We start from the raw sequence: 23,826 nt of genomic DNA, 5'->3' as shown, positions 1-23,826 counted from the left end.
TTTTCCATCTAATCTAAGCAAGCAGTTTGGTTTCATTCAAGTAATTCTTCTAAGGGATAATAACATCTTATTATGACTAAAGGACTTATTACTAGAATGCTGTACTAAATTCAATAATCTGAACTCACCAAATATCATCCCTCTTGTGGGAGCTTCAGCTGTTTGAGAAGGAGCCCCAGAGTTGTGTGATCATCCCTAAAACCTTTTCCCCTAAGTTCCAGCTTTGGAGAACAAGTTGTTCATCATATGTTGAATTCAGCCTTGGAGTAACTCCAGTGAAAACAAAAGGAGTAACAACAGGAATGGATTAGGCCCATTTGCTTTCACATTTCTGCAACTTGAATTTTCAATTCCAATACTAAAGGAGTAAAAAAAACCCAACCCAACTCATGGCCCAGAAACAAATACACTCCAAAATGTAAGTCTGCTTGTGATGTGACCTTGTGCCCTTTGGAAAGTGCACCAAGGAGGGCTTTCCAAAGCCTACCTAGGAAAAAACTGCCGTCATCTGGCAGGAGCAACATATATATTCCTGTTTCTGTCACTGTATTGTACCAATTTTTGCACAGAATGGTCAAACCCTGCAGTTCCAGGCTGCTACATTTGTGACTACTGACCTTACACGTCTGAAAAAAAACAGTATCTGCCAAGCTGAGATATAGAGTCATGAGGATTTAATTTCATAAAGACATACTGAGGAAGATTAAACAGTATGTTTTCTGCACCAGCCCCATTTTCCAGAGGGAGCTGTGCTCAGATCAGGAGAGGGCACAGCCTCACCTACAAATTCTCATCTGACAGATCATCACCTTGGCATCTCTCTGGCTAAACAGAAGTGAACAAGAAGAGAGGAAGTGGAATAAAGATTGAGACAGAGAACTCCAAGCTCCCCCACTGACTGTCGAGCCCTGCTTTCTTGCAGTGCTTGCTGCACCACTCACTCTTTAGCTTTTAAGTAAGTTCCTTCTAACTTTGACCTGCTGTTTCCTGCCAGGGCTGATGAGCCACGAGTGCAGAGTCGCTTCCCCTGGGCCAGTTCCTCAGAGCACACTTCCAGTGGTTTCCACATGAAGTTAGCTGAAGAAAAAAGAGTTGCTCTTGTTTTCACTGGACTTATTCCCAGTGAAATTCCCAGGCTCTTCCAGTGTGTTATAAAGGGGGTAACACAATTATCCAATGATCAAAGAACTAAATTGCAAGTCAGAAGTCCTGGGTTCAATTTCTAACTCATATTCAACCAACACTAACCATATGCCCTCTCTGTGTCTTCACACACTCGAGAGTTTCAATAATAATGATGACACTCAAAGCTGCTCCTAAACAAATAAGAAGTTTATGAAACATCACAGAAGCAGAAAATATTGAGGCCACGTTTGACCCATGAGCTTCATAAGGCAAGTGCAGAGCTTTGTCCAACTGACAAGCTGGAAGTGGAGGAGCTCAGCTCAGCTGCTATCTAGCTCAGAAATCACTGTACATTGTTTGCAAACTTATCAGGCATGACTTGAATTGTGAATTAGCTTCAGCAAGGCAGCTGGCAGGCTGCTGAGGCATACAATGCCTGCTGAATCTGCACTTCCTGCTGGAGACCTGCAAAGGAGAAGGCAAACTATGAAAGAGCAGAGAAACCACTCCCAGCTCCAGTCAAAACTACGTGCAGCACAGGCACAACAAGGCCAGTCACTGATCCAGGGGCCAAACCAGAATTCCCAGCAGCAGCAGTGCTGATAGTACTCAGCCTCAGTACAGCACTTGCTGTGGAGGGACCCCAAAACCCTTTGGGAAGATCATGAGGCTCCCCCACCTTCCCCCAGCTCATTTCCAGACTGGGTAAGGTCACAGAGCTGGAGAGCAGCAGTTGGACCACCCCAGCGCATACCATGACCCTGCAGGCAGCTCTCACACAGCCCAGAGCTGGTGCTGCCCTGTTTCTCACCTTGGTTTTCAGTAAATAACCAAATCTCTGTCAAAAGCAGCAGCAGACACTGAGACCCGTTCTGACCAGCCTTACCTGAGCACTCACCTGGACAGGGCACCAGAGCAGGGCTCCATGACTGGACACTCTCCATGCAGGCAGACATTCCTTGTGTGCTGCAGGTTACAGAGCTGAAGCTGCTGTACATTCTCCAAGGTCCAGGTCTGTGTGTGCCCACTCAGAGAAATAACAGGAAGATATTTCCTGCGTGCAGTCTGATGGGAACATTGCAGCATCAGCACTTGGGAAAAACCCCAGCTTGTACACTGCAATCCCCTAAACCCAACCAAAACGTGCCACAGCAGGCTCCTGAAAGGCTGCACGGGGCTGGGAAAATAGCCAATGTGCAATGTACTCCTAGGAAAGCTCTCTCACTGTGAGCAGGGCTTATTCGTTCATTTCAGGTTGTCAGTAAATTTGATCCAAGTCCCCTCTAGCATGGGTTTGCGTTATCCTTACAGCCAAAGAGAACCTTTTTTAAAATCAGCTTTAAGGTTTTTAGCATGAAGAAGTCCAAATCTTCACTCTGGGAAGTTAGTGTTGACTCTTAAAGGAAAAGGTTACCTTGTAAGTGAAAAGGAAGAAAACATTAGAAGCTTCTAGCAACAGAAGCTGCAGGGTCAGTGCAGTTCAGAGCACTTCAGGCAGTATTACCACTGCTCACCAAACACCATCCTGTGCTTTGCAAGCCACAAGACACCATTCTGTGGCCATCCAGATCCCCACAAACTTCCCCCAGCTGGTCCAAAGCTCCCAGCAGAGTGAGGGATGTGCTGTTCACTGGCACTGAGGCTCGCTTTATGTCCTTCATGCTCGATGTTCTTTGTTGTTAATATAAAGCAAGGCTGAAAAAGTTCTGCTACTTCCTGTAGGATGTGGCTGGGGTAGGTTGCTGCCTGCATTCAGCTGTACCACAACCTTTCTCCCTCAGCGTGAGCCTTCTGTTGGCAACAAGGATAACCCCAACACTCTGCAGGAAAACCATCACATTCTCCACACCGAGTGTGTGCACCAGCCTGCTGCCAGGCCATGTCCTTCCTGCTGGGTGACATTCCTACTCCTGCTCACTTATGGTGCTTTAGCTACAGTCCCTTGTCCCACCAGCTCCCTCATGCTTTTCCACAGTCCCCAGAGCTTCTGGGACACCTTTGTCCCACTCCCACACCCTTAATTCCCCTCTCATTCCCTCTCTGCCCCCAGGAAGAGTTTTGCCTACATCTAGGACACGTTTGACAGAAGCTGACAATCCTGTGCACTAACTTTTCAGCTAAAGACACAAAGCTGAACTTCCAGCCTTGCTTTGGTTGTCCAACAAACAACCGCAGCCTCTAAGGCTGATGCAAACTCCATGTGAAAGGGGGTGGGAGGGAAGCTGTGCAATCCCATACAAATTCAGCTGGCCCTCCATATCCCTCCTTGTTGCCCATCCAGCTCACCCTACCCATGCTCTTTTCATTGCTCAGCTGCTGTGTTTTAATACAGGAGGGGGAAAAAAAAGAGGAAAAAAAAGAAGCGACCAGAAGCAAAAAGAGTCTTCAAAGGCAAATGTTTCTTATTATACCACTAGTTCTTTCAGGGCTTTTGATGTTGCTTTTCCCACACAAAGCTGTTTCTTTCACAGTCTGTTCTTGCACACAAACAAGATGTTACACGTACTCTACATAGCACATCCTCAACCCTTATTCAAAGCACATTTGTCCCAACTCACTGTACTTTGTAACATTTTTCAAAACAGTACTCATACATTAAGCACAGAGGCATTTTTATTCTAGCTCCCCCTTTTCACATTTATTTTTCTTCCAAAATCTTGGAGGTTCTGGTCGTAGATAGGGAAGTGTTGACATTAACTAGGGTTGAGAGAAAGCTGATAAGTTCATGGCAGTAGCTGAATTTTTCCAAAATTTTAGGGGCTTGTAGAGCTTTGTCAGAGGCTAGATCCAACGTTTATATTTAGATGCTGGATTAGTTAACTTCCACTACATTCTTTATTTTACTTGGGCCCACAGTTTATAATACCACCTGCTTCCTACTTGCCTATCACAAACCCTAACTTTTGCATACTGAAAAAATTGTTGAGCACGCGTTGCATTGATAAACAATTACAGTTCTCATGACAAATTTAAATGGCAAATTATTTGGAAGGGGTTGGGCCCCTCAGAGGAAGGGAGCCGAGAGTTTTCCTAGTACAATCTGAAAGAAATGAAGTTTAAAATTTCCTGGTTATATATGTTAAAAGTTTAAAGTGTTAAAATCCTCTTAAATTGTTGTGTAATAAGTGTATTAATGTTCTAAATGGTTTGTAATTGTAAGTCCCTGTGGTGTAGCAGTGAAGAGCCACCTCCGTGGTCTCCCTGCAAAGGCAGGGAGCACATTTGCTCTTTTGAAACCGACGACCCCGCTTTCCGAGTGGCTGCCGCCACCGCCCGGGACACCGCTTCGGGGGGAAGGGGGGGGGGGGGGGGGCGAGAGGTCTTGTTCTCCGTGCCGCTGCCGCCACGGAGCCAGCCAGCCTGCCGCCGGGGCTGCTGCCATCGGGGCCGTGCCACCCCCCACCAGGTCGCTGCCGCCGCCTCGGAGGGAGGCCAGGGCACAGCCGCTTCGCTCTTCACCCTACAACAAGCCAGCGTTCTCAGCGGCGCCGCTGGACCCCCGGGCCGCTGCCGCCCGCCGCCGCTACCGCTGCGGGTCCGGCTCGCCGCCGCCCCAGGCCACCAGCGCGGCCCCACGCCCCCACCGCCACCGGGGCTGTGCGCCCCCCCACCGGTGATGCCGCCCCTGCCGCCGAACCGGCCCCGCGCCCCCGACAGCGCGGGTCTGCTCTGCCACAGTGGCCGCCGCGCGGGTCCTCCAACCACTACTGCCAGTGCCACGTGCGTCCCATCGGCATTTCCTGCTGGCATGGAAATCAGTAGAACACCCATAAAACCCTGCTGTAAACCAGAACATAATCAGCACCAAAAATCCCCAGCCAAGACAAACCGATGCAAAATCCGGACCCACAAAATACAGTACTGAACTGGCTATGCCCTAAAGTGTTGATAAACAGTTTTTTGTATCTTGCTGTAACTTAAAAAGTGCCCGAGAAGAGGGGGATACCCCTGGATCGGGCCTGCCTGGGTGAGCTCTAGGAACACCTGCAAGGGCGGGCACCTGGCTCTGCAGTGGCCAAAGCTGCAAAGCTGAATGGTACATGCTCCTCAAAGGTGAACCAGGAAGAGCAGTGAAGGGTCAAACTGTGATAAATTTGGGGTAAAAATTCGTGTATGAAATAATAATAATCCGATGTATAATAAGAACAATGTTAATAAAATGTAAAATCCAGTAGGAAGCAAATCGTTCCCCCCCAGCCTGCACGGCTTCAGTTGCAAAACCGGACAAGGATCATCAGACTGGACAAAGACGCTAGCCAGCCTCGATAAGAATCACTTCCTCGCCAATGCAAGGAGAATTCCTTCTTGACGACGATGCAGATTTCATCAATGCCCTGGCACGATGTGCACACTGAAATCAACATAAGACTGACCTGTGTAATTGGCATAAGAAAGAACCTTCCCGGAATGGAACAACGGGACTTGACAAGATCCGGGAAGGCCATTGAAAAGAAATTCGGTCTATTCAGCCCACCCTGGACACCTGGACTGCCTAAGGGCAGAAAAATCCTATAAAACGGTGGACTGAGAACTGCACGGCGTGGATTTGGGCGTCTTGTACCCTGGTGTGCGGACCCCTATCCACCCGGCGCAGCGCTGATATTTTCCTATTTTGTGGTTTTCTCATTTTGCTGGTGTTCGATATTGTGTTATTAATAAATTGTCTTTTTATGAATCCGATATTTGCCATTGCATTTATAACAGATTTGGTGCCGTGACTCGGATTCGGAGGAAGCTGCGGGGACCTGCGATCCAGGAGGGTACCCCTGCCGATTTTGGCAGCCTGGTGAGTGAGGAGACCCCACGGCTCCACCCAAACCTCCAAACCAAATTTAGGACGAGAAAACCACAAAAAGGACAGGGGAGAGAACGGATCCGGGGGCAAAGAGAGCTCGGGAAGGCAAAGGGCCTTCGAAAAGCCGCAGCTGACATTGCTCATAAAACGTCTATGTGCACGAAGACATCCACGCAGGAAAAGGAGCTGTAAGTACTGCTGGTTGAGCAGGTGATCGGGCGAGTGTGTGAGACGTGATCTGATCACGAAGCGAGTGTGGGCTTCAAGGTTGCATTTCCGTCTTTCCCGCGAGGGGAACGGTCGGCCGCGAAGGAAGCGATTTCGTGTGAAAACTCTCTCATATCATTCGTCAAAACTGGGACTAGGAAAGTCACAGGGACCGATCACGGAGTGGGCAAAAAGGGGAAGGGTACGTCCTGTAGAGCTTGGGAATTGGTAAACCCTTTTTGCAAGCGGACCAAGGTAAGGGTCCAAAAGGAATCCGAAAGGATTGAGAACCGATCAGGGACCCCTCAGCACAGCTCGCTGGAGGGGTGAGTGATCGGAAAAGCTCCCATCCCCTGAGAAAGAACCAGAGACACAACGCACAGGCAGAAAGTCGACTTGCAGGGAATTTGAAGACTTGGTAAGGAAATTTGTGAAACATGGGACAGAGAAAGAGTAAACCCCAGAAAAAGACCTCAGAAAAACTCCCCTCCGGTAAGGGAAAGGGAACCATGAAAATCCCTCGAAACAGTCCCTTGGGGTGGATGTTGGAACATTGGGGAGATTGCCCTCAGAGGAAAGGGAAGTCCAAAGAAAAGATGGTGTACTATTGCATGGATGTGTGGGGTGGTGGAGAATTGAGGAACCACCTTACGTGGCCAGTGTTGGGATCATTTGAAAGTTGGACATGTAGTGGGTTGAATCGCTATGTGGAAAACAAGAGCCCCTCAGACCCTGAGGAGAGGGAATACGCTCGGCTCTGGCTGAACACCCGAGCGGGTTTGTTCCCGATGAAACAGAAAGGGCGGCCCGGAACTGGGACCGAGCCCTGGGACCCCCTGGATCACCTCCCACCTCCCTACAGTGGGCCAAATTCACCACCCTCTCCAGATCAAGTGGTGCCCACGGCTCCTTTGGACCCTCAAAACCAGCTTTTGGGGGCACAGGCATCCCAAGTAGGGAGCCAGGTCTCCCATCCATTGTCCTCGCTGGCAGTCCCTCTGCTGCCACCCCCTCTCTTACCTCTTCCGTCCGGCCTGGGTCCGTTGGCGGCGCCCCCCTCGATAGACGCCATGACCGCGGGAGCCCCCTCTGAGATCCCGTCTGCGCAAGCATGGGAGCACTCCCGTTCACTCTTTCCGTCGCAACCGGGGTTGGTCCGAGCGGAGGAGAGAATCCCCTCTGCCGCACAGGTGGCAGTTCCACCCCCGCAGTCCGGGAAAGGGAGACAACCCACAGCTACCAGTTCTCCCCCTGCTAGCAGAACCTGCTTGAAAGCAAGGATGATGGGTGATGAATGGGGAGAGAGTGAGAATGAGGGACACAGTTTACTCCCACTGAGGGAGGTACCAACGGCCCCTGGGGTTATCGGGTTTGTGAATGTACCTCTCAACACAGGAGATGTAAGAGTTTCAAAAGGGAAATGGGGCGATTGTTGGATGATCCTTTTGGTGTGGCAGATAGTTTGGATGAGTTCTTAGGAAGCAGCATTGTCCTGGATTTGTGAGATAAGAATGTATTCTATTTGCCATCTGTTGGAGGTGGGGGGCAGTTATCTTATCTCTTCCAAGAACAATGTCTCCCTCCGGGGAGATGTCTCCTGCTAATGGGCCATTAAGTGACTCACTGCATGACTGATAAGGTACATCATCCCATTGTGAGATGCTCCACCCAGAAGGAGGAACCAAGCATTCCTACCTGCATAAAATAAGCTTGGTCTAAGCCATCGGCCCAGTTTTTCTTCACTGGATTCCCAGAGGAGCAGCCACCTTCGCTGGATTCCCAGAGAAGCAGCTTCTTCCCTGCTGGATTCCCAGAGGAGGACCAGGCCCATCTACTCTATCACCAGACCTTCACAGAGAACTATACCCTTCTACAGGATCTCTGCTTCAGCAGCATTTCATCTGCCACTGCAGGAGGCACAGCCACCATCCAACTGGACTTTTACCAACACCCTGACTCCTCAGGGTGTCAGGTTTTCTGACTGTATCAGTAGTTTTGTTTGTACTAATTACATTTGTTGTTCTTTTTTTTCTATTTTAGTTTTTTCTAGTAAATAACTATTATTCCCATTCCCATACCTTTGCCTGAGAGCTGTTTTTTTTTATTTTGAAATTGTGGTAATTCGGAGGGAGGGAGGGAGTTTACCTTTCCCACTTCACAGGAGGCTTTTGCCTTCCTTTACAGACTCCTGTCTTTTCAAACTAAGACAGATCTTGGCGCCCAACGTGGGGCTCGAGGGCATTGAAAGGAAAAAGGGAATAATAGTTCTTAAGTAATCTAATTGTGTGTACTGATATAGAAACATCTTTGAGTGTCACCATGTGGTCTAGCTTACCTTGGTTTGGGTGGCACGTGATCGTGGCTGTATTTCTCCCATTTGCAGGCCCTTATCTAGATATGGGTCCTATAACTAAGGCTACTGTGGCTGTTATCCAGTTTGGCTTATGGGTTAATAAGGTGAGGAATTCATGGATCTTTAACTTCCTCTGGAAGGCAGGTACATGGATTCAGAGCTATCATACACTAACTGTGTGTTTTTGGGGTTACCTTAATAATGGTACCTATTGTGAAGAAATGACACCAGGGGAGATTTTCTCCCAACCTTTTAACCATCTTTTTGGGTCTGCACCACCAGTTTTTGAAGGGTTAAGATCCACTCTGAATGCTAATGATGTCATACAATGGGTGGTGTTGTTGATATGCCTGTTATATTTAGCACTCAGAGATAAGGGAAGATTAACATGGAGAACTACCCTGACACCTGCCCCAGAGACTAGAGATGCTGCTGTTCCAGAGCCTGACCCTGCCCCACAGTCTGTCTCAGAAATGAACCACCCAGATTGGGTGGGGGTTCTGGTTAAGGAGATACGTGAGATGAGTCAGATGCTGAAGGAGTGCATTTCCCCAGCTATTGAGAAACCCTCACTTTGCCTTCAAGAGGGACAGCCAAATAGTACAGCAGTGGAACCCACGGGTGTTACAACTGTCCAGGGTCCAGCCGAACCACAAAGGCAGTCACAGCCAGCAGCAGTTGCCCCGGTAGAAACAAGGAGGTCTAAGATGAAAGCTGAGCACGCAGATAAGGATAGGAATGGAGGAACCTCACAACCCACAGGGGAGCCAGAGGTTGCAATCATCACCGAGTCCCTGAGGTACGAAAGTCTCCGTAACCTGCACAAAGACATTGTGCGACGGGGACGTGAGGCTTATACTACCTGGTTACTCCGGGTCTGGGATCTTATGGGTACAGGCGTGCAGCTGGATGGTGGTGAGGCAAGGAACTTGGGACCCTTGACCCAGGACTCAGGTATGAATCAGATTTTTGTAAGGGAGCCAGGGTCTCTTTCTCTCTGGGAGCGGCTTTTAATGAGTGTCAGAGAGAGGTTTGTCCACAGGGAAAGAATGCAGGAGCACCACCATAGGATGCGCTGGAAGACCCTTGAGGAAGGGATCCAACAGCTGAGGGAAGTAGCAATATTGGAGGTACTCTTCGGGAGGGATGGACAGCATGACAATGACCCCGACAAAGTCAGGTGCACAGGGCAAATGCTGTGGAGCCTAGCAAACCTTGGGCCATCTCAATACACCACTTTTATTGCAACAATTGATGCAGATACTAACCGAGAGACCGTGGGTTCTGTTGCCAACAAGCTGAGGAATTATGAGAGCATGATCAATGGCCCAATGCAGGCTCATATCTCAGCTGTGATTAAGGAGTTCAAAGAGGAGATGAGGGAGGAGATGAAGAAAGTTAATGCAGCCCCTGTGCGAGTTACAGGCCCCAAATTCAGTGCCCAACATTCCCCAGCTAGAGACAGAGGGTACACCCCAAGGGCCAATTTGTGGTTCTTCCTGCGTGACCATGGGGAAGACATGGGTAGGTGGGATGGGAAACCCACCTCTGTCCTGGCAGCACGGGTGCGTCAGCTCAAAGAGGGAAACTCTAACCGAGGAACTTCCACCAAGGTGAAGGTAGCCTCGACCTCCCATGACCGAGCTGCCGGGTATGATGTGTCAGATCCCCTTGAAGGAACCTCTAGTATGTATGCCCAGGAAGGGAATAATAACCAGTGTTAGAGGTGCCCTGTCTCTAGCCAGGGAGAGGCACGGGAAAACCGGATCTTCTGGACAGTGTGGATCCGATGGCCTGGCACATCAGAGCCACAAAAATATGATGCTTTAGTTGATACTGGTGCGCAGTGTACTTTAATACCATCGGGACAGGTGGGGGCAGAGGCTGTTTCCATTGCTGGTGTGACAGGGGGATCTCAGCAACTGACCCTGGTGGAGGCCGAGGTGAGCCTGACCGGGAAGGAGTGGAAGAAACATTCTATTGTGACCGGCCCAGACGCTCCATGTATTCTAGGCATAGACTTTCTCCGGAACGGCTATTACAAAGACCCAAAGGGACTCAGGTGGGCTTTTGGAATAGCTGCTGTAGAGGCAGAGAACATTAAGCAGTTGAACACCTTGCCTGGATTATCAGAGAACCCGTCTGCAGTAGGACTCCTGAGGGTGGAAGAGCAACGTGTGCCAATTGCGACTTCGACAGTGCACCGCCGGCAATATCGGACAGATCGAGATGCTGTGATCCCCATCCACCGGATGATTCGTGAGCTGGAGAGCCAAGGGGTGGTCAGCAAAACTCACTCACCCTTCAACAGCCCCATCTGGCCTGTGCGCAAATCCGACAGAGAATGGAGATTGACTGTGGACTACCGTGGCTTGAATGAAGTGACTCCACCGCTGAGCGCTGCCGTGCCGGACATGCTGGAACTCCAGTACGAGCTGGAGTCCAAAGCAGCAAAGTGGTATGCCACTATTGACATTGCTAACGCGTTTTTCTCCATTCCTCTGGCAGCAGAATGCAGGCCTCAGTTTGCTTTCACGTGGAGAGGTGTGCAGTACACCTGGAACCGACTGCCCCAGGGGTGGAAACACAGCCCCACCATCTGCCATGGACTGATCCAGACTGCACTGGAAAAGGGTGAGGCTCCAGAACACCTGCAATACATCGATGACATCATTGTGTGGGGGAGCACAGTGGCAGAGGTGTTTGAGAAAGGAGAAAAAATCATCCAGATTCTCCTGAAAGCCGGTTTCGCCATTAAGAAGAGCAAAGTCAAAGGACCTGCCCGAGAGATCCAGTTCCTTGGAGTGAAATGGCAAGATGGATGCCGCCAGATTCCCACTGAGGTCATCAACAAGATCACGGCGATGTCTCCACCGACCAGCAAAAAGGAAACACAAGCTTTCCTGGGTGCCATAGGATTTTGGAGAATGCACATTCCCGAGTATAGCCAGATTGTGAGCCCTCTCTACCTGGTTACCCGCAAGAAGAACGATTTCCACTGGGGCCCTGAACAGCAGCAAGCCTTCACCCAGATCAAGCAGGAGATTGCTCATGCGGTAGCCCTTGGCCCAGTCAGGACGGGACCAGAGGTGAAGAACGTGCTCTACTCTGCAGCCGGGAACAATGGCTTGTCCTGGAGCCTTTGGCAGAAGGTGCCTGGTGAGACTCGAGGCCGACCCTTGGGATTCTGGAGCCGAGGTTACAGAGGGTCCGAAGCCAACTACACCCCAACAGAGAAAGAAATCTTGGCTGCCTATGAAGGAGTTCAAGCCGCCTCGGAGGTGATTGGCACGGAAGCACAACTCCTCCTGGCACCCCGACTCCCGGTGCTGGGCTGGATGTTCAAAGGAAAGGTTCCCACTACCCACCATGCCACTGATGCTACATGGAGCAAATGGATTGCCCTTATCACCCAGCGTGCCCGTATTGGAAATCCGAATCGCCCTGGGATTTTGGAGATAATTACGAACTGGCCGGAAGGTGAAAACTTCGGTCTCACTGATGATGAGGAACAAGAACAAGTGACAAGGGCTGAAGAAGCGCCACCATATAACCAACTACCAGCAGAGGAAACATGCTACGCTCTTTTCACTGACGGTTCTTGTCGCATCGTAGGGATAAACCGAAAGTGGAAAGCAGCCATATGGAGCCCCACACGACAGGTTGCACAGGCTACCGAAGGAGAAGGTGGATCGAGCCAACTCGCTGAGCTCAAGGCTGTTCAGCTGGCCCTGGACATTGCTGAAAGGGAGAAGTGGCCAAGGCTCTACCTTTACACCGATTCGTGGATGGTAGCCAATGCTCTGTGGGGGTGGCTGGGAAGGTGGAGAAAGGCCAACTGGCAGCGCAGAGGAAAACCCATCTGGGCTGCTGATATATGGAAAGACATTGCCTCTCGGGTGGAGAAACTAACAGTGAAAGTCCGTCATGTAGATGCCCATGTCCCCAAAAGTCGGGCTGATGAGGAGCACCGAAACAACGAGCAAGTAGATCAGGCAGCAAGAATAGAGGTGTCAAAGATAGACCTAGATTGGCACCATAAGGGGGAGTTGTTCCTGGCTCGATGGGCCCATGATGCGTCAGGTCATCAGGGCAGAGATGCCACCTACAAGTGGGCACGAGACCGAGGGGTGGACCTAACCATGGACAGCATTTCTCAGGTTATCCATGACTGTGAGACGTGTGCTGCCATCAAACAGGCCAAGCGGGTGAAGCCCCTATGGTATGGTGGACGGTGGTCCAAGTACAAGTATGGGGAGGCCTGGCAGATAGACTACATCACACTGCCCCAGACACGCCAAGGCAAGCGCTACGTGCTGACCATGGTGGAAGCCACCACTGGATGGCTGGAGACCTACCCTGTGCCTCATGCCACCGCCCGGAACACCATCTTAGGCCTGGAAAAGCAAGTCCTGTGGAGACATGGCACCCCTGAGAGAATAGAGTCGGACAACGGAACCCATTTCAAGAACGGCCTTATCAACACCTGGGCCAGAGAATATGGTATCGAATGGATATATCATATTCCCTATCATGCTCCAGCTGCCGGCAAAGTTGAACGGTGCAACGGACTCCTTAAGACCACCCTGAAGGCACTTGGTGGTGGAACTTTTAGAAACTGGGAAATGAACCTGGCAAAAGCAACCTGGATGGTCAACACCCGAGGGTCCATCAATCGAGCTGGTCCTGCCCAGTCTGAACCCGTGCACACAGTAGATGGAGATAAAGTCCCTGTGGTACATATGAAAGGTATTTTAGGAAAAACTGTTTGGATTAATCCCACCTCAGGCAGAGACAAACCCATCCGTGGGATTGTTTTTGCTCAAGGACCTGGTTATACTTGGTGGGTAATGCAGAAAGATGGAGAAACCCGTTGTGTACCACAAGGAAACCTAGTCTTAAGTGAGAAATGGGTGTAAGATTTCATTGTGATGCAGATGGAAATAGAATAAGGGGTGGATAATGTCCTGGATTTGTGAGATAAGAATGTATTCTATTTGCCATCTGTTGGAGGTGGGGGGCAGTTATCTTATCTCTTCCAAGAACAATGTCTCCCTCCGGGGAGATGTCTCCTGCTAATGGGCCATTAAGTGACTCACTGCATGACTGATAAGGTACATCATCCCATTGTGAGATGCTCCACCCAGAAGGAGGAACCAAGCATTCCTACCTGCATAAAATAAGCTTGGTCTAAGCCATCGGCCCAGTTTTTCTTCACTGGATTCCCAGAGGAGCAGCCACCTTCGCTGGATTCCCAGAGAAGCAGCTTCTTCCCTGCTGGATTCCCAGAGGAGGACCAGGCCCATCTACTCTATCACCAGACCTTCACAGAGAACTATACCCTTCTACAGGATCTCTGCTTCAGCAGCATTTCATCTGCCACTGCAGGAGGCACAGCCACCATCCAACTGGACTTTTACCAACACCCTGACTCCTCAGGGTGTCAGGTTTTCTGACTGTATCAGTAGTTTTGTTTGTACTAATTACATTTGTTGTTCTTTTTTTTCTATTTTAGTTTTTTCTAGTAAATAACTATTATTCCCATTCCCATACCTTTGCCTGAGAGCTGTTTTTTTTTATTTTGAAATTGTGGTAATTCGGAGGGAGGGAGGGAGTTTACCTTTCCCACTTCACAGGAGGCTTTTGCCTTCCTTTACAGACTCCTGTCTTTTCAAACTAAGACAAGCATCTATACCAATGAGGATCTGATGGCAATCCTGAGGTCTCTGTTCAACAACGAGGAAAGAGAAATGATAAAGCAGGCGGGTATCAGAGACTGGGACAGGAGAAACCCACAAGGGACGCCCGGTGATCAAAAATGGCCCAGCTCTAGTCCGAGTTGGAACTCTCAGACAGAGGACGGGAGAAGGAGCATGATAGACCTGAGAAATATCATAATCCAAGGCATTCGGGAAGCCGTCCCAAGGGGTCAGAATATCAGTAAAGCCTTCAATGAATGTCAAGGGAAAGAGGAGTCCCCCACCGAATGGATTGAGCGATTGAGGCGAAGTCTGCAGATATATTCTGGGATGGACCCTAATTCCCCTGGGGGGGAAGTGTTGCTCAAAACACAGTTTGTAGCAAAATCTTGGGAGGACATCCAGAGAAAGTTGGAAAAGATAGATGACTGGCAAGATAAGAGCTTGCAAGAATTGCTGAGGGAAGCACAGAAAGTGTACATGAGGAGGGAGGATGAAAAACAGAAAGTTCAGGCTAAGGTCTTGGTAGCAGCTGTGAAGGAGGTCCAGAGACAGGAGCAGGCTTCAGGTAAGTATAAAACCTTACCCTGAAAGCCTCAAGGCCCCCACAAGACAACCCCAGTCACGAGAAGGGAACTGCCTGAATGTTACTATTGCAAGAAGGCAGGACACCTTCGGAGGGATTGCAAGAAAAGGATGAAAGATGAAAAGATTTTTCAGGAGGATTAGGGGTGTCAGGGGCTCTTCACCTTGGGGACCAGGACATCTAACGAGCCCCTGGTAAAATTGAAAGTAGGTCCCCAGCGTCAAGAGACCGTTTTTCTGGTGGATACCGGGGCAGAAAGGAGCACTTTACAGCATTTACCAAAGTGGTGTACGGCCAGTGAGGAGAGAGTTATGGTGGTGGGTGCAAAAGGGGATCCTTTTAGAGTGCCAGTGATAGAGAATGTGGAAATTGAATCAGAAAACAAAGTCTGCTTGGGAAACTTGTTGTTGGTGGAGGAAGCTGATTACAACTTGCTAGGGAGAGATATGATTATCGCCCTTGGAATTAGCATAGTTGTAAAAAGTTCCGATCTAGTGGTGAAAATGTTTAAGCTCACCGAGAAGGACAAGGCAGACAGACATCAATCTGGATGTATGGCACTCTAAAGGAGAGGTGGGGAAACTAGAAATAGACCCCATTCACATCATAATCGAGAACCCCGAGGACCCTATATGGGTCAAACAGTATCTCATTCCCCTGGAAGGGAGAAAGGGATTGAAACGGGTAATCGATGACCTTTTGAAGGGAGGAACAATAGAGCCATGCATGTCCCCCCATAACACCCCTATACTGGCTGTGAAAAAGGCAGATGGAAGTTATCGGCTAGTTCAGGATTTGAGGGCGGTGAACGCTCGAACCAGGACTAGATTTCCGGTAGTGGCCAATCCATATACTTTATTGAATCGGCTCACGCCCGAGGATGTGTGGTATAGTGTGATTGACCTAAAAGACGCATTTTGGACTTGCCCCTTGGATGAGAAAAGCAGAAATTACTTTGCTTTTCAGTGGGAGGATCCCGATACCAACAGAAAACAGCAGTTGAGATGGACAGTGCTTCCCCAAGGATTTGTGGAATCCCCTAATCTGTTCGGACAGGCTCTGGAGCACCTCTTGACTCAATTAACCCCGAAGGAAGGGACAAAACTGTTGCAGTATGTGGATGATCTGCTAATAGCTGGATCTTCTGAGGAAAGTGTGAGGGAATGTACTGTGGCTTTGCTGAATTTCATTGGAGATAAGGGTCTGAAAGTTTCAAAATCCAAACTGCAGTTCACGGAGCCCGAAGTGAAATACTTGGGTCATTGGCTGTCCCAAGGGAAAAAGAAATTAGACCCTGAGAGGGTCACGGGAATTATAGCATTGCCCGCTCCAAAAACTAAAAGGCAGATGCGCCAAGTATTAGGGCTCCTGGGATACTGCAGGCAATGGATTGAAGGTTTCAGTGAGAAGGTGAAATTTCTTTATGAAAGGTTAAACACCGACAGAGTGAAGTGGACTGATCAGGATGAATTGGATTTTCAAAAATTGAAAGAGGTCCTCATGACTGCTCCAGTACTGACCCTCCCAGAAGTAAATAAGGAGTTCCAATTGTTTGTAGATGTCAGTGAGCAAACTGCACAGGGAGTCCTGACTCAGGAATGGGCCGGAAAAAGAAAACCCATAGGATTTTTATCCAAAATCCTGGATCCTGTGAGTCGGGGATGGCCTACGTGCTTGCAGGCCATAGTCGCGGTGGCGGTCCTGGTAGAGGAGGCGAGGAAAATCACCTTCGGGGCCTCTTTGATAGTTTACACCCCTCACGATGTGAGAAACATTCTACAACAAAAGGCGGAAAAGTGGTTGACCAACTCCAGGCTTCTGAAATATGAAGCCATTCTCATCAGCTCCCCGGGATTGGAGTTAAAAACTACCTCGGCACGGAACCCTGCACAGTTCATGTTTGGAGACCCCTCCGAGGAACTCTTGCATGACTGTGCTGAGATCGTGGAACTCCAGACAAAAGTAAGACCAGATTTGGAGGACCAGGAATTGGAGGGGGGAGAAAAATGGTTTGTGGATGGGTCGGCAAGAGTAGTGGAAGGAAAGAGAAAATCGGGGTATGCAGTGGTGGATGGCAGAACGGGAATAGTGGTGGAATCGTGCCCCCTGAGATCCGAATGGTCGGCCCAGGCTTGTGAGCTTTATGCTTTCCTAAGGGCTCTCAAAAGGTTGAAGGGAAAAAGGGGGACCGTATTCACAGATTCTCGGTATGCGTTTGGGGTGGTTCACACTTTTGGAAAAATTTGGGAAGAAAGAGGTTTGATAAATACGAAGGGGAAAGGTCTGGTCCACGGGGAAATGATTCGGCAAATCTTGGAGGCAATCAGGGAACCCAAAGAGATTGCGGTGGTGCATGTGAAAGGGCATCAGACCGGACTGCAATTTCAAACCCGCGGTAATAACCTGGCTGATCAGGAGGCGAAAAGGGCAGCATTGCTCACGGTGAGCGTCCCCGAGGTGATCGGGGAGGAGGACTCCGAAATCCAATATGTCCCTCAGAAAAGGACATTGAAGAATTCAAAGAGATAGGAGGGGCATTGGAGATGGGAAAGAGGAAATTGCCAGATGGGAGGGAATTGGTTCCGAAAAGTGCAGCCAGAGGGATCCTGAGACGTTTGCATGAACAGACTCACTGGGGAACACGGGCATTGGCTGACCAGTTCTTGAAGTTTTTCGGGTGCAAGGGAATTTTTGAATTGGCAAAACAGGAGGTACAAGGGTGTGTGATTTGCCACAAGGTGAACCGGTCCAGATCCAGACAAACGGCCTGGGGAGGTAGTCCTCTTTCATATAGGCCGTTTGAAAGGATCCAGGTGGATTTCACTGATTTACCAAAGGTCGGAAGATATAGGTACTTATTGGTCGTAGTGGACAAATTGACGCATTGGGTAGAGGCATACCCAAGGGCAAAAGCTACGGCCCAAACGGTTTCCAAAGTATTATTGGAAGAAATAGTCCCCAGGTATGGAATCGTGGATTGCATAGATTCAGACCAGGGGACTCATTTCACCTCAAAAATCATAAAATAATTAACCGAGGCTTTGGGAATCAGATGGCAATATCACACCCCCTGGCACCCTCAAAGTTCGGGACAAGTGGAGAGAATGAATTAAACCCTAAAATCACAACTGGCAAAACTCATGCTGGAAACAAAAATGTGTTGAGTGAAATGCCTTCCCCTTGCTCTGCTTAATGTGAGAACCATGCCACACTCCGATACAGGGCTGTCCTCCTTTGAAATGTTGTATGGGATGCCATACAAACACGGAATGCCGGTGGGACATCCCCGAGTCGAGGATGTGCAATTGCAACCTTATCTCATCACTATAAACAAAAATTTACAGGAACTTCGAAGGCGTGGACTCATTCCCCAAAGTGCCCCTCTCGGATTTGCAATCCATCAGATTCAGCCGGGAGACAAAGTGTTGAGCAGGACTTGGAAAGAAATCCCTCTCGCCTCGCATTGGGAAGGACCGTTCCTAGTACTGCTAACCACTGACATCGCAGTTCGAACCGCAGAAAAGGGTTGGACTCACTCGTCAAGGGTGAAAAAGATCGAGGACCCAAAAACCTCGGACTGGAAGGTCACCACTCCTCCAGGAGAACTCAAAATCAAGCTCCGGCGTCAACCTAAATGACCAGTCAGATAAGTTGCAATACCCCAGACTGTGAATGCTTTCCTTTTATTCATTTTGAATGTGTATACTGTAAACAAGTTTGGGTCACCCATTGTTGGGGAGGGAATCGACCTAGGGGTTTGTGTACTAACTGTCTAATTGAGGAGCAGGAGAACACAAGCCGTCTCTTAATACTTGCCACTCGGGCCGGACTTTTGGAGTTAGACCCTCCTGAGTGGTACCAAATTTACAGAAATGGAGTAAGGGGAAAATTGGACGCTAAAGCAGAGGCTTTGGCAATTGAGTGCCGGAGGACCATCAAAGTACCTTGCCGAGGGGACACAATCAAATTATCCTGGTGGGCAACCTACAAAAGAAGGTTTGCCATCAGGACTACACGGGCCCCTGAAGCACACCCTTGCTGCCAAGAAGATGGTTTACCCTGCCGTATGTTTACATACGGGCAAAGGGCAAGGCAGAGGGGTTTTCCGGTGGGGTTTCCTGACAGTCCTGAGTCTAGCCGTGTGCTGGACTAAGGGGGCCCTTCCTGGAGCGCTCCTGGGGGAGAATCCTCCCACGAAGTGTGAATGGTGCTTAACAGCCCCAGAAACCGGACAGATAATGGATTGTCCTCTAGAAAGGCAGTTGGGTGATTGTTGGGCTAATGGCACTCGATTTCACCTTTGTGAATTGGAAGGAAGGGTCCGGTGCCAACACTCAGGGGCAAGTCCTAAGGGCGGGCTGTTCAGGGACCCTGCTCACTCACTCATTAGACAGAGGCGCGAACTCGAAATTCCTTACCCGGTGCAAACATGTAACCAATGTAACAAAACTGTATGGGTGGAAGGAAAAAGGCAATCTACCTTCCTTGCCTATTTCAAAGTGAATCCCCTGTGCTACGACAAAACGAAACTGAAAATATGTAACATGGGTGGAAAATTGTATTGGGCAGGGAAGAATCTCAAACACGAGGAAATAGGTTCCTTTGATACTGAACCCATCGTTTTCAACTTATTGCCCCCGGGTGATAACTGCATGTGTTTACAGTTTGATCAGACCTTGTGTTTTTCAAGGGACGAGGAGGGGATGGACCCTGAGAGTAAAATGAAGCGGGTAACTTTGGAACTAAGGAGACAGGAAGCTGAGGCCAGAAAGAGGAGGATTGAGCAAGAAAGATTGAAATCGCTCAGTGAACAGTATGAGCAATTGGAGAAACAATATGGTGATGGTGGATTTCCGGCTCCTAACCAAAACCTCTTTGTAGAACTAATGCAGGAAATAGCCACTGAATTAGGACTGATGAATTGTTGGATCTGTGGGGGATTAAAGTCAGCCGAAAGGTGGCCCTGGAAAGGAGAAGGATTAGCCCCGGAGCAACTCCTGAAATGGGAAAGTTCAAAAATATCAAAAATCATAAAAAGACCGGAGGGATGGATTTTGGAAAAAAGGATAGTCGGCACTATCTGCATTAGCCGGGAAGGGAAGGAGTTTACCGATCGGGTAGGTTATACTCCTTGCATAAACACCTTAACGGTGAATGACAAGACAAGGGTCTGGCAACCCGAACCACCCTCCGGATATTGGAGTAAAATTCGAGAAAAGGATTGTGAATGGTTTGAGACCATGGGACTTTGTTGGCATAAAAGTCCCGGGGCTAATCCGTTTCAGGCATTAGTGGGTCTGAAAGAGTACTGGGACGAACCAGGCAGAACCAATGTAGACTGGAAAGCACCAGATGGAATATATTGGATTTGCGAAAAGAAAGTTTACAGTGAACTTCCCAGGAAATGGAAGGGGTCCTGTACCCTAGGCATGATAAGACCCTTTTTCTTTACCGTGCCCAGAGCCAAAAGCAATTTGTTAGGAGCACCTCTCTTTGAAACGTTGAACCGACAAAGAAGGGAGATAAGGCGAGAGCTACCCGTAGCTGGAGGCAACCAGAAATGGGGGGAGGAGGAGTGGCCTGCGGAAAGAATCATTAAGTATTATGGGCCGGCCACCTGGGTGAACGATGGTAGTTGGGGATATCGGATGCCCATTTACCTTTTGAATAGGTTGATTCGGCTGCAAGCAGTGGTAGAGGTGGTTTCAAACCACACCTCAGATGCCTTGGAACTCCTGGCAAAACAACATTCACAGATGAGGGCTTTTGTGTACCAAAATCGGCTTGCCCTTGATTATCTATTGGCAGAGGAAGGAGGGGTTTGCGACAGATTTAATGAATCAGAATGCTGCATTGAGATCGATGACTATGGGGAAACGATCAAAGGGCTAGCCCAAGAAATTAAAAAGGTGGCTCATGTGCCGGTCCAGAAATGGAATTCGATCCTTCAAGCTTCATGGTGGGATCAGCTATTCAGACAAGGGGAATGGTGGAAGAAAGTAGTGTTTTTCATAACATGCTCCATTGCAGGCATCATTTTTCTCCCGTGTTTGATCCCCTGTTTCATCCGACTGATTCATTCAGTCGTCCAAGGGATGCAGATAGCCTCCCTTCCCATGGACCCAGAGGCAGTCCAAGGGAAAACTGTCCAAAATAATGAAGCTTGAGGAAGAAAAGGGTAAAGGGAGGGCTGCAGCAGCCCTGAGGAGATTCGAAGAGGGACAGAAACTTCAACCAGGTGATGAATCCTCACAGGAGGACTGGGAAGAGTGTGATCTTAATTGGAGTTGAGGTCAAAATAAATAAAGGAGACAAATTTTTAATTTGATGAATTATTAGGCAGGGGACTGTGATAAATTTGGGGTAAAAATTCGTGTATGAAATAATAATAATCCGATGTATAATAAGAACAATGTTAATAAAATGTAAAATCCAGTAGGAAGCAAATCGTTCCCCCCCAGCCTGCACGGCTTCAGTTGCAAAACCGGACAAGGATCATCAGACTGGACAAAGACGCTAGCCAGCCTCGATAAGAATCACTTCCTCGCCAATGCAAGGAGAATTCCTTCTTGACGACGATGCAGATTTCATCAATGCCCTGGCACGATGTGCACACTGAAATCAACATAAGACTGACCTGTGTAATTGGCATAAGAAAGAACCTTCCCGGAATGGAACAACGGGACTTGACAAGATCCGGGAAGGCCATTGAAAAGAAATTCGGTCTATTCAGCCCACCCTGGACACCTGGACTGCCTAAGGGCAGAAAAATCCTATAAAACGGTGGACTGAGAACTGCACGGTGTGGATTTGGGCGTCTTGTACCCTGGTGTGCGGACCCCTATCCACCCGGCGCAGCGCTGATATTTTCCTATTTTGTGGTTTTCTCATTTTGCTGGTGTTCGATATTGTGTTATTAATAAATTGTCTTTTTATGAATCCGATATTTGCCATTGCATTTATAACAAAACCATCCCTCGAGCTACCCCTTTGAGAGCTGATCAATAAAAGCATCTTAAGGAGAAAACGTTGCCTCCTGCCCATTTTTAACACAATCCACTGGGAAAGCAGGATACTAGGGAGGAAAGGTTTAAACCCCTCCAGTCTGGCTGGGATGGGGTCCCATGAAAGGGGTTGGACCCCTTAGAAGACTGGCTGGGACGGGGTCCCAGAGAAGGGGTTGGAGCCCTTAGAGGAAGGGAGCAAAGATTTTCCTGGCACAAACCCCTGGGAAAATGGGATAAAAGGGAGGGATCCTCTAAATGTTGTGAGGTTGAGGGTCAAGTAAAGGACCCAATAGCACCTAGGCTTGTTGCCAAGTTAAAAGTTAGGTAAGACCCAAGAGCATCTGGAGGTTTTGGCCAAACATTTGAGATTTTATAATACCCATGGGTGAACATTAACAAGTGACCTGAAAGAAAAAGGTACCTTATTTTTGTGTTTGTATAAATCGCTTTCTGCCCTCCTCCCGGGGGCTTTAGCTAGCTCAGTTATTAGGAGGATTTGGAGAGAATTATACCAAAGACAAGATAGATATCTCAGAAGAGGCCCTTTCCCCGGGACCTTTGTCCCAGGCATTTATTCTTCGAAATTCCAGGGGGGAAAGAGGTAGGACAAAGGAAGGGGAGGCAATTTATAGCCCCCTGGTCAGGGAAGAGATAGCTGGACCACAGCCAATGGGGTCAAAGAAGGAAGGAAGGGTCACTCTAAGTGGTAAGGAACTCCAGGGGGTCAGAAGGGAGAAACCACTCCCCTAGAGAATTACAACATGTGTTGTCTTGTTGTGAGAGTGGGTGAGAAAGGCATATTGAATTGAGTAAGGGTGAATGAATGAATGTAAGAATACCAATCTTTTTATGTTGTCTTTGTGTGAGTGGAAGTGTTATAAATGATTAAGAGCCAATCCAAAAATCAAAGAATTTATTTAGCAATTTCCAAGATCAATTTTAAAATGCCACAATAAAATCAGACAACATCGATCGAATGCTGGGTGGACAGGGTAACAGCAGCAAGGGTGCTGTCCAACCTTGCCCACAAATGCTGGGTCTCGGTGTATGGTTTTTATACAGTTTTTCTGCCCGGAGGCTATGTCCATTAAAAGTCCGAATATTCATGTATTTCTTTATTTCCAAGTGAGGTTTTGAAAGGCTTTCCTGTCAGTATGAAAGACGTCCCAAGAATCTTCCCAGATCCTCTCTGGATCCTCCCTTTGGGGCATCATCCTCCCAGATCCTCCACCAGAATTGATATCAGGTCTTGATTAGCTGTGAAGTGGAGGTCCACCCTTGATGAATGGGCCATCTCCAGTCCAGCCTTGTCATTTCTGTTGCAAATTTTGTGGTTTCACAGCTGCACAATGGGCCTTGGAATTTTGGAGACACCCTTGAGCAGCTTTTAATAGTCCAAGCTTTTAGTACAATATTTTATACGCGAATTTATACACTACATCTCTCAGAAGTATGTGCAATTGAGAGATGTGCTTGTTGTTGAGTTTGTGTTATTGTATTGTATTGTTAGAAAGGAGGGGTTTCCTGTACTGTGGGGGGGGGAGAGTAGATGGTGTTCGACCTATCAGAAGAATGGGTTGGAGTGGAGAGGCAGAATGTAGTGGTGTGGGTTTGGTTTTATCAGTTTTATGTATGTATTTGTTCTTTGTATTAAGTTCATTTTTATAAGTTATAATGGTTTGCCCCATGCACCCATGTTCCACCTGTTGCCATAAGGCCTCTGTTAGCAGTAGTTAGGCTAAGGAGTTGGTCCCTGTGCAGGCCCATGAGAACCAAACCTGAGAAATGAGGCCTGAGAATCTGCTGATGCAAGGAACAACGTTTAAAGGACTTAGTAGAGCATGTAGTACATAGGTATACAAATTACTTGTGAAATATGATTACATGGTTACCAATAAAATGTTTCTATGGTGGGAGTTAAGCTTAGAGAATTAACCTTTATTTTAGCTAGAGCAAGCGTGCAAAATTTATAGCCTTTAGAAAGGTTACCTGTAAGATGAATGTGAATATTTAAAGTAAAATACGTAGGAGATTGCACGTAGACTGATGAAGTA

This window comes from Zosterops lateralis, assembly GCF_965231275.1.
Source record: "Zosterops lateralis genome assembly, chromosome: W".
Taxonomy (NCBI): Eukaryota; Metazoa; Chordata; class Aves; order Passeriformes; family Zosteropidae; genus Zosterops; species Zosterops lateralis.
Note: the sequence above shows the minus strand (reverse complement) of the source record.